At 35.8% G+C, this 15,104-nt stretch overlaps 1 protein-coding gene across 4 annotated transcripts in view; it reads left to right on the top strand.

The window, feature by feature from the left end:
- Nucleotides 1-15,104, top strand: part of PLD5 (phospholipase D family member 5) — a 163,767-nt gene that overhangs the window by 82,979 nt on the left and 65,684 nt on the right. The window lies entirely within an intron of this gene.

Below are 15,104 nucleotides of genomic sequence, written 5' to 3'. Positions count from 1 at the left end.
CAATTGTGTCAAAGGATAAAATTATTGGGATAACTTTTAGTATTCACACACTGATAATGAATTTAATACATAGCAGAATTCATTCATAATTGTTTCCACACTGCTTTAATTTGTTTATTCTGAGGTTTTGTAGTATTTTTGCACTATGAAGTCCAGTGCTCCCTGCAGTGTGGATCTTCTGTTTCATTTTGGAGTACTGTTATGGATGTACTTATCCATAATCAGAGATGTTTGGTGTCTGTGCCAGTTGTGTCTAGGAGAAGCAGCTTTCACGTCACTTAGGACCATCAGTATTTTGTTTTTGTCTGGAGTCTATTTTCTGTTCAAAGCATGCTATTTATATTTGAAACCAGTTTTCAGGCAGAATGTGCCCCACTGCATCAAGCTGTTCACTGTTCTGATATCTTAACTCTGCATCTCATATTTCTCTGCTTTCAGCTTGTTTTCACTGGCACTACACAGAAGGGAGTAACAGGAATAAGCCAAATCCATTTCCAAGTATCAGTACCTAAGAAGTCTGTCCTAAACTTCAAAGGCTGAATATATCATGGTGTTTTGGGAACATACCTTTGGCCTCTGAAGAACTGCTTACATACCTTCTGCCTGTTTGAACAGCTGTTACTTTCATTTCAGACCTCTCCTACTTGTGCTACTTTTCTTTTTGATACTGTCTGTTAGAATTTATCCTTCTGTAGTTGTTCCCATTTATGAAAACAAACTCTTGAGGAGACATACTACTCAGGGAATCTCTTGGAATATCATGGTGTCTTTCAGTTTCTTCTCCCAGGGTTTCCCAAATTATTTTCCAGTCATGCATTTTGAAGATTAACAAATATTAATTTAGGGTCAATAGATTGGAAATTGCCTGGTCAAAGTAATAGTCTTGAGTGGTTTATTTCTCATCTGTGTAGTACTCATAAAAGCAGAGGAAACACTATTTAGCAAAGACCTGATCTTAATTCTTTAGAAGAAGTTACTGGAACATTGTTATAATATTCCCCAGGCATAGGAGTAATTTCTGACCTTAATATAGTTTAGCAAATTAAAAGTCCATCAGTCTTTCAGTCTTGCTTTTGTCTTTCAATCTTGATTTTGTGGCTGCTCTCTGTGTCCAGGAAATTCTTCATTGTGCAATTATTCTAGAGCTAGAATAGACCAGGCAATATGCTTATGTTGTCATTATCAGCATCATGATGTTATTTTAAATTATTTTGAGTACTTTCAATTGCTTTTGCTAGCTCTGTCCTCTCACCTTACCTCACTGTAACTTTTACTTCTCTTTGTGTTCTTAAGTGAAAATTAGGCAGAAACTGGGAGCTGAAAGACAGAAAATAATCCATAAAAAAATGGTTTTTTTAAAAAACTGTTGAAGTTGAAAAATTAACCACATTTTTAGAAGTCTACCTCAAACCTGCAATACTCTGTAAGGCTCCTGTCACGTTCTAGCCATATTCCCCTTCAGCAAACATCAGTCTCACGTCAGAATGTTTCTCTAGGAAACCCTTGATCTGGCAGATGTACTCAAACTGAGCACATCCAGGTGAGTAGATGCCTGCTGCCTTTATGGAGAGCACAAGAGCTGGGTAGTAAGCTTTTCTTTGTATCTGCCCTTTCAGAAAGGTACTTCAATTGTTATATGAAGGGACTAGGTCAGGGTAAGGATGTGTTTTGTGCCATCTGGCAACTGTGGGTCAGAAACAATGTGAGGTTTATAAGGCCGACAGAATGAGCAAGAGCCTAAAGGGAGAGTGTGTCTTGATTTTGTTGTTGTTATTGTTTAATTTTTATTATTGAGGCATAGGAGGCACTTGCAGTACATGTTAAGCATGCTTGAATGGCTTCTTCCTATGCTGCTTTTGATTAAGCTAGTCTGTTAAAAACTTGCAGTTTTTAGGTCTCACAAGTTAAAGCGCTTGCGGTTCATCTACATACTGATTATTCTTTTTGTTATGTGCATAAACACATGTGATACAAAAAATGCTGTGCCAGAATTAACTAAAGTTGAGCATTAATGAGATCAAACAGACAGTTAATGGGTTTGTGAAGTGAACTACTGTAGAATCCCTTATGTATAGGCTTTTTGGATGCTATTTAAAATGATTAAGCTACAGCTAAGTTCTGTTCCAACTGAACTGTTAGGAATTTTATTATTGACTTCAGGGAGGCTAGTGTTTAATTTGTTTTACTTCACCACGATCCACCATCTGCCTTCTCAGGCAAGGGACTCATGGGGATTCTTGAAAATGCAGTTTCCATTAAAAAAAAAAAATGGGCATGCAAAGGGTAAGAAGAACATCATCAATTTTGGGAGGTGTCTTTGTCTGCCAGAGGATGAATATGAGACGTGACCTGATATTTTATCTCCTTTCCCATTCCTGTTGTCATCAATGTAAATTTTGTAGACTAGCCCCTATTTCAGTAACCATGGCTTTGTTTTGAAAATGCTGCACATCACATTGATCAAATATTGTGTTTATTGACAACAACTTGGGCCAAGGGCCAGAGACACACTGGGGGATTTTTGTCCTGTCCCAGCATCACTATTGATTGGCATGGTTTGCTTAAAGGGAAGTAGAACATAGGAATTCTGCTTTCAGTGAAGTATGGCTTTTGGTTTTATGTTTTTTTTTTCTTCTTTTGTTGGTTTTGCCAGATTTGGGAGGACAGATGGGGAGGAAGATGACATTTTGAAACATTTACAAATCTGTTATCAATTATAACTGAGCACCGCTACACAGAAGTAAAGCCCTCTGCGCCTTCTCATCCCTGAGGTTTCATTGGTGTTGGGAACAGAGGAGATCTGAAATCCTCATGTCTTTCTCCTTCAGTAATGTTAGGCAGGAAGAGGAGTTTTGAAAGTCCAAGTACTAGATTGTAAAGTGAAAGAACTTAGTTTTAATCTAATAAGTACTTTAGCTGTAGTGACTTCATTAAATGTCTAAAATAGTCATCACAGGAAATATGCTAGAGTGGGTATAAGATTGGCAGTTGGCAGTTCCAACCTCAAAGTATTGCTGAGTTTTTCATCAAATGTTTCTATCCTGCAGTGGGAAAGTAAAATTTTAGCCGTGTGCACCTGTCAGATAATTCTTACATTCCTATAAGCCTAGGTATGTTATTTACCATTATATGCTATCACATATAGTTTATGATAAGTATTATGTGTCAGAATAAGGAAAGAACGGTAGTTTAGGTGGTGTGGATACTGCAGGCAGCTTAGACAAACCTACCTGTACTTGTGTTAAGTCAAAAAATACAAGGGCAGAAAATACTGGATATGGAAAAAGTGAAATCACTTGGAGATTTTTTGCAGGGAAAAAGAACTTGAGTGTCTATATTTCCCCCCTATTTTGGATCTTGATAAGATAGGTAGATATGCAATCACTTAGTATAAGTTAAGCTAATAGTGTTTCCCTATACTTAAACGTGTGTTTATGCAGAGATTCCCAGCAGCAAATTTCAAAATCCTTTTATAAGCACTGTAGCCGAACTAGAGTCTGTTAGGAAATATGTTTGGTTAACTAGTTGGTATTCCTACTGATTTTTCTTTGGAATAAGCTTTACTTTCGGTTTTATGCATCCAGCTTTCATGTTTTACAGGTATTGGTCTGCAGGTGTTTAATTAACCATTTTCATATCTCTAATTTGCTGTAGCAAGCAAGTTTTTACATCTGTATTGCATTTTTTTTTTAATTTACTCATTATAGTGCATGATTAAGTCAAGTAAAATTCTTTTCATCTGTTGTGATGAGGACCTGGTCTCTTTGGGATAGGTTACTTGGAGTTTTATGCTTTACTGAGTGGTGTTTGTAGGTCAACACATCCTCTATTTAAGAGGAAAAATAAAGTCATTACAGCCTATAATTTTGACTTCAGTATTATATAATTCCTTAGCACACAGATGTTGGAAAGAGGAATAAAACTACCCCTTGATTTTGTAAAAGATTTTATCAGATTAAAATATTGCCTATGATAATGCATCTGACTATTGTAACAAGGTGATGCAGAGAGTCTATTCTGTATCACTCTAATCTAATCGCCGTCCCTGGCAGTGTTCAAGAGGCATCTGGATGAGGAGCTACGAGATCTGGTTTAGTTTGTGGTAGCAATGGTAATGGGAGGATGGTTGGACTAGATGATTTTACAGGTCGTTTCCAACCTTGTGATTCTATGATTCTATGATAAATTGTTTTGTGGATGTGAAAGTGTCAAAAGCAATTACAACAGTGGATACTGCAAAGTAATGACCAGGAAAACTACCACAAGTGTTTTTCAGTAGTCTGTGATCCTCAAGATCAACACTATTTAATATTTTAACTAATGCATTTTGCTTAAAAAAAAGTTTGAGAACCATTGTCAGTGTTAGAAAAGAACCTGGTAATTCTGCGAAGGAGTCAAGGAGTATTGGAGGAAAGGAAGAGATGAGACCTTATGAAAGAAAGAGACCTTATGGTTTTTGGAGTTCTAGAAAACCTAAAAAGATTAATATTCTAAAGTGCAAAATCATTCATTTGCAGATAGAAAACAAGAATGAGTGCTATAAATGAAGAATTGCAGGAGCCTTGATAATAGAGTGGGATGTTTTATTTTCTCATTAGCATGGAATGTTCAATTTTCTTGGATTGTTGTTCATTTTAAGTCAGTGAAAAATATCATAGATGTTTAATTATCGTAGATTCTTTATTTCTAAGTTAGTAATTTCTTCTTTTTTTTTTAATTTAAAATAGTTTTCCTATTGCATTTAGAGTGAAATAGTGATTTAAGGAGATGGCTCTGAGTTTTTGTCATCTATTTAGAGATATTATGTTCTACTTGCAAATGGATTGCAGTCTGCAAATTTTACTTTTATAAATGTTAAAATAATCTTGAGAAGTTGTTGGACCACATTCAAGTAATCACAAATCTTGTTTCAATCATATAAAGACATGACACATTTTGTATTCGTGGCTTAGTAAGAAGCTGTTTCATCAGTTTTATTCAGCTGAAGCTCTGGTTAATGCCATTGTCATTCATCAAGAGTGAGCAGAAACTGGATAGATTATGAGCTGTACTTTTACCTTCAGAGGATTATGATCATCTGTACAAATTCAACTGGCAGCTCATTAGTAGTGACATCCTGCAGGGTTTATCAATACTGGGGCCAGAATGTTTAATATGTTTATTAATGTCCTGTGCAGCAGAACAGAGTCATTTTCAGCAAGTCCTGTGAGGGAGTCTGACAGACTGGAGCAGTGGGAAAATGCAGTGTCCTGCACCTAGTTTGAAATAACTCTGTAAAACTGCCTTAAAGGTAATTTTAAGGAAAGAATCTGAGAGTCTTGGTAAGACAACAAGCTAAATGTCAGAGGCAGCTACAAACTGGTTTTCATCAGCAAAAATACAACCAGCAGTGCAAGAGGAACGATTCTTCCCATCTGTTAAGCACTCCTGAAGTCTCACTTGAAGTCCTATGTCCAGTCTGAAGTTCAGAAAAATGCTGACTTGCTGGAGGAAATCCAACAGGTTACTAGAGTGGTTAGAGAGTCAAGTGTGGTAGGCACAAGGAGAGGCTGAGAGAATGGCAGAAGAAGAGAGATCTTCGTGTTTTCTATGACTGTCATTTAGTTGATTATAAGTACAAGAGTGCTGGGCTCTTCATGAGGGTGCCCAGTAATGGAATGAGATGCAATGGATACAAATGGGAGCATAGGAAACTGCAGTTAGTACAGATGTTGTGTTTTCTCATTGTGGGAGAGGTCAAATATCAAAAGAGGCACCCAGAAAGGGCTTTGGAATCTCCGTACCTGGAGATATTCGATGCTTCAGCAGACAAGACACTAAGCAAGCTGAGCTGGGTGGAACAGTGTTGAGCTGAAGGTTGGACTACATGACCTCCAAGAGTTCCTTTAAGCCTGAATTATTTCTTGATAGTTTGCTGTTTTGTTTACTGATGTCTAGATTGGAGCTCCTTATTTCCTGTGATGTTCTTCCTTACATTTATGAGAGTTCTTTGTGCTCACTTCTTTTAGGGGGGTGTCTGCCTTCCGTAGAATTCAGTATGGCATAGGTGATTCTTTGTTTTGGCAATTAGCATTTTCACTAAGGGTTAGTTCTGTGTCTTTCAGTAGAATTTTTTTTTTTTTTCCTGCAGATCCACATCATGATACAATTTTACAATTTCTTATCAGTGATTGATTTAACTCTTCAGAATTGCTCTTCAAAGACTTCCTATACCTTGACCTTGTTTTTGTCTTCTCTGCTTGACAACATTTCTCATGTTTCATTTTTTTGTGGAGCTTATCATGCTCAGGTTCTGAGGTAGTCTTGGATGAATTGAAAATAAGATAAAATATCATCAGAGGCAACATTCAGAGAAATACAGCTACCGTAGTTTTCTGCTATTCTGCTAGAAAGTGTTTCAGAAAAGAGTTGTTAAAAACATTTTCTTAAGTTTGTTTCGCATTTCAGCATTCATCTGGCATGGTAATGTCTGCTTATTGTTAGCTTCTTTTTTCTTTGTTTCACTTATTAACTTTACATATTCTAGCAGTCATGAAGAAGCAGGGAATGACAGAGTTCTGTTTTAATCAGTTTTCTAACTAGGTATGTGAACTAAACACCAACTGATTATAGAGCCTCCTAAAGATACTTTTCCCTGTGGACATCATTAGAATTGACTTTGAACCAGAAGATACATGATCTGGAAGCAGAAAATAAATGTAGGTGATACAAAAATACCATTTCCTCTGACTGAGAATGGGAGAAATCTTTCAAATTTGTGAGGTTATAAGGGATCTTTAATAGCTTTTGATTTCTCATGGGGATATATGTGCCATTTTAATCAACAGTTTGACTATAGTCATTTCTAGGCAGTAGTCCAAATATAATTTGAGTTTTCCATTGTTACAATATTTGATGTGAGTAATTCCATAGGAAACTGTAATAAAAGAAGACAGAATTGCTTAGAATTTCAATCTAGAAGTGCAAAGGAATTATTAATGTCAGTTGGAAAGGTATGGATAAATTTTAACCTGAATTACTATGTATAAATGTTGTCATCTGTGTTCAGTAAGGCTGAACTCGAGCTGAGTAGTTGCAAGCAAAAAAAGGAGCTTCTGTGAATTAGAAGCATATTTAATAAAATGGCACTAAAGACACTTGGCCATGGAAAGTGAAAGCTAAGAAGGAAAATGATTGTCATCCTTGAAGGTATCATAGGAGAGAGGAATTCCAGGGTGGAAGCCGGGCTACTGAAGATACAGGATAGAGCAGTAAAGGATACAGTGTGAGACAATTTCTGCCGATGAGAGAAGCAAGGTAATACACCAGTTTGAAAAGTGGAGGTAAAAGCCCTCCTGGTCCCAATATCTTTTCTTCATCTGAATAATTTAGGAATAAAAGTATATGAAAAAAATGTCTGAAGTAACAGGGATGTGGATGCTCAATTTCCCAGGAAACCTTATCCATTTCAGATAGGAACTTAATTCCGTAACATTGCCCATAGCTGGGTATATTGCCATGCAAGCTGTGTATACACATGGTAAACACGCTTCTAAATTAAGTGTTCTGTTTTTCCTATTTATTACAACTAAGTAACCTGTGCCAAACTTTCAAAGAATCATTATCACTAGAAATAATAATCAGAAATCTTAGATGATAGAGCAATGCTTGTTGTTACTGGGAAACTTTTAAGATCATCATGAACCCTCTTTAAAAAAAAAAAAAAAAAAAAAAAAAAAAACAGCGCCAAATTAGATATTATTCTTCTAATAATATGAGGAGTGATGACAGTTTAAGCATCAACATTTAGAAGTCTGTCCCTAAATATCACATTTTATAGACCCACATTACTTTTTTCTACTGCAGAGATTACTAGGATTTTTCTGCAGATGGGTCCCACTGATGCTGGTGTAACAAGGGACTCTATTACTGAAGAGCTTTCAGTTTGCACAGACAAATTGGATGTAGTGGAGTTGCTGAACAGAATACATACAGAATGGCCTTGCAGATTTCATATCAGCTGATTTCTGCCAGGGAACTAACTCATCTGGAAGATATTTAATGAGCAGAAAGCTACAAGGAACAAACCAAAGAGTAATAAAGAGGTAATTTAGCATGTAGTACCCAGGAAAAAAAAAAAAAGAGCCAAGGCAAAGGAGAACGCAGAGGAATGGAAATGGAGAAGAACTAAAGCAAAAGATGGTGAAAGAAAATTTGACATATGGATGGAGAAAGCTGTTCTGTGTAAAGAACGTAGAGGGAGAAGCATGGAGGACTCAACTAGCTTTAGGAAGACTAGTGATCCCACAAAAGGACTTTGAATCCACTCTCTGGTTGCTTCCTAATGTTTTCTTGAAAGCAGGGTAAGAAAATCTCCCAAGAGAGAATAGTTCATTTGAAGTGATGCATTTTGAGCACTGGCCAGAGGAGAGTTCGTGTCATTGTGTAAAACTTAGCTATGAGAGAAATTCTTTATTCTCCGTCACTTAATGCTTCACAATGTACTGGAACAAATGTTTGAGCATCTAGAAAAAGCTGAGGGGGGGAAATAATAAGAAATGAGAAATTAAAAGCAAGGTTCTGGTAGTCATAGAGAAAGCTTTATGTGAGAAATTTTTATTCTCCTGCCGTTTTGTTGAGCAGATGTGAGCTTTCGAGTTGTTGTGACCCCAGACAAATGTCAGTCATTTGCAAACATTGATTTGGCATCCTTCATATGTTTGTTTGTTTTTGTTTTTTAAAAAATTTTATGTAACATTACAATGAAAACTCTTCTTCCTGCACTGTCTTTAAAACACTGCTGTGAAATCATGCTCTAAATAGAAGTTGTTCTGACATGGTAAGGTGCTGCAGAGTTTTGCAACATCATTTAGGCATGAAGAGGGCAGGGGTATGTCAGAACCAAATTTTAGTACTTCTTGTCACAGTGCATACTGTTACAGTAGCCTAATGAAAATGTTTTAAAGCCTAAATATACATGAGAAACAGATGGCAATTTCTACTCTTAGTTTGTGTCCACTACATGAATTTTAGATGTATTCCCAAGGCTTATCTCTGTTATGCATGAAGAAAGCCATGAACAGAACATTTGACCTCTGTATTGATGTGCTTTCTCATATGTGAAATTCAGCTACAGTCTCTGATGAAATGAATGATGATTAGTGTATAGAGATAATGTTGTTTTCTTTGACAGAAGTGTCACTGTTGCATTTGAGAACAATTTTTGAGTATTTCAAACAAGCAATTGTTCAGTGAAGCAAAAGTCACTTGAGTCCTGAAAAATTCTCTCTTATCAGTAGGAATTATTCAATTGAAATAGGGTGCAAACCGAAATTATAACAATAAGCAAAGAATTACATGGCTGGATAATACAGAGTATTATACCCTTCGTATTGATTATTAATTTTGAAATGTCCCATCAGTATGTGGAAAGAGTCAGATGAATGTTGTACTGATATGGTTCAACTGCTGTTTTTTTTATATCTTTACTGGCCTTATCAGTCAATCCAAGCACATTTTTGTGTTATGTTGAATAGCAAAAGGATTTTTTTGGGTTCTGAACTATAAGGTTAGTTTTTAATTTGTACTACATTTCAATTCTGATTATTTCTGAGACAAAACAAAGGGTCTTCAAGAGCTGCTGACACAGGCTGGATTGAGATATTGATGATCTGGTGCTCATCAGTTCTTAAAGGATTCCCATTCAAGAGAAATAATTAAATAGGACACCAAAATATCACCTAAAATACATTTAATTAGAAGTTGTTCACATTTTTTGAACCTTAGATGATTTGTGTTCATATATAACAGGACGTTTGTTTGAAAATAACATTTCCTTATATGCTGGCACGTGGTCATCAGGTGGTCCTGTTCAGAGACACACTATCAACTGTTCAACCATTGCTCTTGTGTCCCTCTTAGTTGCAGTTGATATATGTAGAGAAAGAAAATTTAGGAAATACAATTAGAGCATCTAATTAAATGTACTCTGTCATCATTTTTCATCTTTTTACATTCATATCTTGTGTGTTGTTACTGTTATCTTCCAGAGTGATTTCCAACCAGATTATGAATATGAGGACAGTCAGGAGATGAAGAATATTCCTTTAAAACAAAGACTGGTGTTGTGAACCCTAGAATTCCAGCACAGTTTGATTTCTTAAAGTGAGAAGTGTTAATATGCTCATTGCAGTGTTTTATCACTGATTGCATATAATTTAAAAAATGTGTATTAATTAGGGAAGCACTTATAGCAGCTTTTTAATTTAAGCATCACACTATTCTGCTCTCCTGAGTACTCAGAAATGTTCAGGTAAAGCTCTGTATCTATGCTGTGTGTTCGCAGAATCTTTAACACAAGAAATCTGAGCACGTCTGTGTTTAGTGCAGATCTAAATCAACGACTCCTCTTAAGCTGCCCTTCCAAGTCCTTACCACTAACTGTAATGGAACAGCCAAATGTATTGATAAACTGTGCCAACACCTCCTTCAGTTTTATTTATTTTTTAGGACGCTTCTTCTCTGAGAGTGTTTGTTCTGTCTGATTTTGAAATAGTAGTTATACTTTTTCTAGGATATTTCTTATTCCCTTCCAGAAATAAGAACTGCAGCTGTTCTTCTGTTGAGCTGAAGAGAAGAAAGATGGTCTTGACCAATGTTACAGCTGAGTAGCTATGAGGAAGAACTGTGACAGGGTTGATTCAATGTACAGTAGATTGCATGAAGGTGATCTAGTGAAACCTCAGCTGAAAGGAGTGGTGTCAGAAAGATGGTGGGTTTTGAATGGATATTAAGACTGAAGAGGTATAACCTAAGGGGAGCTGAAATTCTGTGAGGAGTTTTGGTCCTCCAGGGAGGATTTGTTGGTTCTGGAGCTTCTGGATTAAGAGAGCAATAGGGGTTACATGTGGATATGTTTACCTAGGTCCTTGATTTAAGGGCATGACTCATTCTCCTTTCCTTTATTTTGTTTATTTTATTCTTTTCCCGTCTCAGTTATAGAAGCCTTCAGACAACAACATGCTCTATCTTTCATTTCTTTGTTATCTCATATAAATAGTTGAGAGTGTTTTTAAACTTCTTTCCTTTAATGTGTAAATTCAGCTGTCACTCAGGTGCTTTAGACATGGATGTTCTCTTCTGTATGACTCTAGATAGAGACTAACTGGAGCTCATTTTAAGTAAAACTATAAATATTTGTTAATATACTAAACCTATTGAAGCAGCAAGCATATAGCTTCTGCCTATTTTTGCTGTGCTGGTGCTCTTTCTACTCTAATTAACTCAGATCCTAAACCATTTCCTTTTGAAAAGAAGAAAATAAGATATGAGATCAGAAATGAATCTTGTTTTCTGACCTACGGATTGTCAGAGGAAAAGGAGAATCCTCAGCATGGGACAGAATTCAGTTTTAATTTCTAAATGTGAGTCATGTAGCAGAACTCAGAAGTGACTTATTATAGAGGTCAAGTTCTGCTTCTTTGTAGGCATTAAATACTACTATACCAATTCCCACATTTCTGTTCACTTAGAGGAGTCTGAATCTCAGCTCTGACCCTTCTCTCCATGACATCACAGAAATCATATACATTCAGGTTTCTCAGTCAGCTAGAAGTCGTTTTGAGAACATTCAGCTGTATTACTGAAGAGACTAGGTTACGTTGGCATTAGTCAGCTGAAATAAATAAAGCACCAAGAAGTCAGGGAAAGATATCCTGCAAGTAAGAAAGATATCTAGCAGGTGTAAGATTGTCTGCTAATGACTTTTGTGCATAGTAAAGTCTATTTTAATCACCATGCTACGTTTGTTCTGTTTTGCTTTGACAATATGCCACTTTTGCGGACTAAATGATGTCACCAGGTTTGATGTTCCTTGAGGGCTGCAAATGACCTTCTCTCTTGGAAATCTTTGTTATACATTCCAAAAAGCACTTTGTGGGTCATACTGGAACAAAATAGATCTAAGTTCAGTTTTTATTGATGGAATTGGAGATTTTGAACTCAAATTCATATGATGGAAGTTAAATAAAACTCTTCTTGACTAAGCACAGGAACTTTGCTGCTGTGCCTAAGGAGAAGGGAAGATTGTGAAGACAAATATAACTTTACAAAGTGGGTTGGTGGTTTACTTGTTTATTTTTTTGTTCAATTGTTTCTTTTTTCTTTTTTTTTTTTTTTTTTTTTTTTTTGTTTACTTTTGAGCTTGGTGTTGAATTTTTTGAATGGGCACCGGGATGTGTTGTGGTTATTTGGTTACAGGTTGGGTTGTTGGTTTTTGTGTTGTTTTTTTTTTTGTTTAGTATAATCAGTTCATTATCAAAAGGAAGTGTCTGAACTCTGAGGACAACATTTTAACTATTGCCCTAGATAGATTAAATCTTTTGTCTGCCAAAGAACACAAAGTACTTTTAACTTACTTAAAAAGACAGATTATGAAGTATAGGAACAGATACTGAACTGAATGACAAGACCCACACAGCCAAGTCCCTCAGCTGGTCCTAGTGCTGCAGTGTGTTGAATTGCAGACTGAAAAACTGGAAGCTGATCTCTTTCTGAAGAGCAAATCCAGTCCAAAAGTCAAGGCAAGCTATTTCCCAAGAAGCAAGCACCTAGCATCAGACAGAGGCCCTTTGAAGAAAAGGATGAGTTTCCTTCTGCCTAGCAAATTTGTCATAGTGCTTTCTATGAATAGGTAAATGGTTTTAACCTGTGCAGTGAGAGAAAAAGCTCAACTTTTTTTCATATCTTCATGGTATCAGTACTCAAATGTGTATGTAAAGAAGAGGCTGACATCCACAGCAATATTTATATTACATTCTGTGGAATTGCTACCAGCTGCTTGTGGAACCTGGCTATAGAATGTATACACATCATACTGTAGTGTTTTCTCTTATTTCACACCTAATGAGGTCAAGTCAATATGGCAGAATATGGGCCTAATCTCGAAAATAACGCTAAGTTTCTTGATCTTGGAAATACTTAAACTATTCAAAACCTGCCTGGACAACCTGCTGAAGTTGACCCAGCTTTGAGGGATGAACGAGATGATTCCCTGTGATTCTGTAACAGTCTTACCTTTTTTGTCAAATTGCAAATCGACAAAGATGGGGAGAATTGAATGCTCTGCAGTGAGGCAGCATGCCAGTACAGTCTATAGGAAATACCTCTGCAAGTCACTGGAAGTGATCTTATTTGATTCTTATCAAGGAATCAAATAGGAATATCTCATAGGACTTATTTGATCCTGTTAGATATTTTGTGGATTCTTGTCTATTTGCTTACATAAATCACTGTGAGTGTCAGGCAATGCTGAGAAATTTTGGTCAGATCTTTTATTAAGAAATGATGTGCACTTTTAAATTTTTGCTAAATCAGAACAAAATTTGATGGATTATTTTTGGAATAATCACTTGATATGTAAAATGTCTTTGGAGAAAATTTAAAGTAATTTTTTCTTGTATTCGTGTGTGATTGGGTGGACAATGGAAGAGGCCCTAAAGGACATGGATTAATTTAGCATCTTTGCTACTCGATTGTTGTTGGTTTTTCTTTATAATGCCCTTATAGAAATCATTTTAGCTCCTGTGCCCTTATTTCTCTCTCTTTAGATAGTAGATGAGTATCTTTGTTGTACTAGAAGAGCTCTGGGACTCTGAAAGCTTTTAATTTTATTGGGGCTTTTAGCAGTGTTAACTTTAGCAATGCTAACTATTCCAAAAGAGGCAAACTAGATTTCTAAGGGATCCATATAAAGTTTTAATAAGTTCTGTAAGAACATTAGATGCAGCAGAAATGTATGTATAAACCTTGGGTGTTGGTCTAAAATAGTTTGTTTTTTAAAGTATAGCATTGCTAATAGGCACAAAAGGGTAGTTTATTTTTAGAGGACAGTGGTTCTGGAAGTTTATGAAAGGGGAAGTTAGAATATTTTAGAATAGAGTATACTTGAAGACATTAAAAAGCATGTTGTATTTTTAACCTCTTACCGTTAATTTGTTGATGTTACCATTATGTTACTGTAATGCTGTTAAATTTAATGTTTATCATCAGTAATGTTGTATGTTCAACTATGTTGTGGAGTGTCTCGTCAGTAATTGTAGTTCAGTAATATGTATGTTTGAGTTGTTTGATGGATAAGAGAACATTTGAAGCTAATGAAAGGAAAAGCTGCACCTGTTTTTTTGTTAGTTTGGTGTTGGCTTGTTTTTGCCAGGCAGGAAAAACAAGCATGTGATAATAACCACATTCTCACAATACTTCACCCATCCTTCCCCCTAGTATTAAAGAGTACTAAACTTCAGTCTTCTTATGTCTTAGCTTCACAAACATGTTAGATTTTCTGAAATAGCTGTAAAATTTCCCATGTAACAGTGTGGGATGAATTTCAGTAATAGAAGATACAGAACTATTCTTTATTTTCATGGGCAGAAAGTGCCCACTTCCCTTCCATATTAGATATCTATATTGATTATTTACTAACAAAAAAAAACATTGAAAATTTTATTTATATTGCCAGAGTTGATAATTATGATAAGAAGTAGTATAGAAACAGTCTTGGAAATACTTGTTATACTTGATTGCAATGAAACGGAGCCCTTGTTACAGCTTTCCTAAATCTAATTTGTTTGAGTTGCATTAGAAGAGGCACTTTAAGAAGTGCAACTTGTGTAAGTTGATAATTTCATCTGTTTACCTAAAGACACACTTCTCACTTGTGATTACTTTCAATGTTCTTCTATTGAGTGAAGTGAGGAGCCTTACCTGCTGTAATTTAAGGAAGTCAAGCATGCTGAATGAAACAAAATTTCCTTGAAATAGAGAGGCATATTTGAAACTGTCAGTTTACTATGAAGTTTGTTTAGCCTCTTGGATGCATATGAATGTGTGTAACCTGCAAGCATTCTGAATAATATTGACCGTAAAGAGTCTTTCAAAAAGAACAGGAAAATTAAAAAAAAAAAAAAAAAAAAAAGAAGCATAATCATTCTCCTTTCCTTATCCACGGGATCCCAGTCAAAGCCCTATGTCGGTAAAACAAACAGAAAAACAACAGCACAACTAGGCAGCTTAGAGTAACTGGAAAGGGAAAATTCCTATGTAGACACTTTTTTTCTTAATAACAAAAT

The sequence above is a fragment of the Tympanuchus pallidicinctus genome, unplaced genomic scaffold (assembly GCF_026119805.1).
Source record: "Tympanuchus pallidicinctus isolate F22 unplaced genomic scaffold, pur_lepc_1.0 scaffold1, whole genome shotgun sequence".
NCBI classification, from domain to species: domain Eukaryota; kingdom Metazoa; phylum Chordata; class Aves; order Galliformes; family Phasianidae; genus Tympanuchus; species Tympanuchus pallidicinctus.
Note: the sequence above shows the minus strand (reverse complement) of the source record. Positions and strands in the feature narration are given on the sequence as shown.